Source organism: Arachis duranensis, chromosome 7 (genome assembly GCF_000817695.3).
Source record: "Arachis duranensis cultivar V14167 chromosome 7, aradu.V14167.gnm2.J7QH, whole genome shotgun sequence".
In the NCBI taxonomy this organism is placed as follows: domain Eukaryota; kingdom Viridiplantae; phylum Streptophyta; class Magnoliopsida; order Fabales; family Fabaceae; genus Arachis; species Arachis duranensis.
Genome location: NC_029778.3, coordinates 37,555,708 through 37,557,588, shown reverse-complemented (window position 1 = coordinate 37,557,588; position 1,881 = coordinate 37,555,708).

The window sequence follows — 1,881 nt, the reverse complement described above, 5'->3', positions numbered from 1 at the left end:
GAGGACGTGTTAGTGAAGGTTGAAGGCCTTTACATCCCTGCTGATTTCATAATCTTAGACACTAGGAAGGAAGAGGATGATTGCATCATCCTTGGAAGACTTTTCCTAGCCACAGCAGGAGCTGTGATAGATGTCAACAAAGGTGAATTAGTCCTTCAATTGAATGGGGACTACCTTGTGTTTAAGGCACATGGCCATCCCTCTGTGACAAAAGAGAATAAGAATGAAGAGCTCCTCTCAGTTCAGAGTCAAGAAGAGCCCACACAGTCAAACTCTAAGTTTGGTGTTGTAAGGCCACAACCAAACTCTAAGTTTGGTGTTAAGATCCCATATCCAAACTCTAAGTTTGGTGTTGGCACTATACAACATTGACCTGATCACCTTGTGGCTCCATGAGAGCCACTGTCAAGCTATTGGCAGTAAAGAAGCGCTTGTTGGGAGGCAACCCAATTTTATTTATCTAATTTTTATTTTATTCTATTTTATTGTTATTTTGTGTTTTATTAGGTACATGATCATGAGGAGTCACGAAAAAATAAAAAAAAAATTAAAAACAGAGTCAAAAACAGCAGAAAAAAAAATTCGCACCCTGGAGGAAGCACAGGCTGGCGTTCAACGCCAGTAAGATGCATCTGGCCAGCGTTCAACGCCAGAACAGAGCATCATTCTGGCGCTAAACGCCAGAAACAAGCAACATTCTGGCACTGAACGCCAGGAATGTGCCCCGAGAAGAAAAGCTGGCGCTGAACGCCAGTAACAAGCATGAAACTGGCGTTCAACGCCAGAAACATGCTTTACATGGGCGTTGAATGCCCAGAATGTGCACCACACGGCGTTTAAACGCCAGAATGGTGTGCAAAGGCAATTTACATGCCTATTTGGTGCAGGGATGGAATTCCTTGACACCTCAAGATCTGTGGACCCCACAGGATCACCTCAGGATCTGTGGACCCCACAGGATCCCCACCTACCATATTCCCACCTTACCTCCTAATCCTAGTTTTTGTGATTACTCTTCCCCATGTCACACTTCCCAAAACCCTTCACCAATCACCTCAATTCCTCTTCCCAATTACCCCCTTCACCACTCACATCCATCCACTCTTCCCCATAAACCCCACCTACCTTCACAAATTCAAAAACACTTTCCCACCCATTCCCACCCTACATGGCCAAATACACACTACCCCCTCTCCCTATAAATATCCTTCCATTCTACTTCATTTTCACACACCACAAACCCCTCTTCTCCCACTTAGCCGAACCTACATCTCTCCCTCTCTACCATATTCTCTTCTTCTTCTTCTTCTCTTCTTTCTTCTATTGCTCGAGGGCGAGCAATATTTTAAGTTTGGTGTGGTAAAAGCATAAGCTTTTTTTATTTTTCCATTACCATCAATGGCACCTAAGGCCGGAGTATCCTCTAGAAAAGGAAAAGGGAAGACAAAAGCTTCCACCTCCGAGTCATGGAAGATGGAAAGATTCATCTCCAAGAGCCATCAAGACCACTTCTATGATGTTGTGGCAAAGAAGAAGGTGATCCCTGAGGTCCCTTTCAAGCTCAAGAAGAATGAGTATTCGAAAATCTGACATGAGATCCGAACAAGAGGTTGGGAAGTCCTAACCAACCCCATGCAACAAGTCAGAATCTTAATGGTTCAAGAGTTCTATGCCAATGCATGGATCACTAGGAACCATGATCAAAGTATGAACCCGAATCCAAAGAATTATCTCACAATGGTTCGGGGGAAATACTTAGATTTTAGTCCGGAAAATGTGAGGTTGGCGTTTCACTTGCCCATGATACAAGGAGATGAACGCCCCTACACTAGAAGGATCAACTTTAATCAAAGGTTGGACCAAGTCCTAATGGACATATGT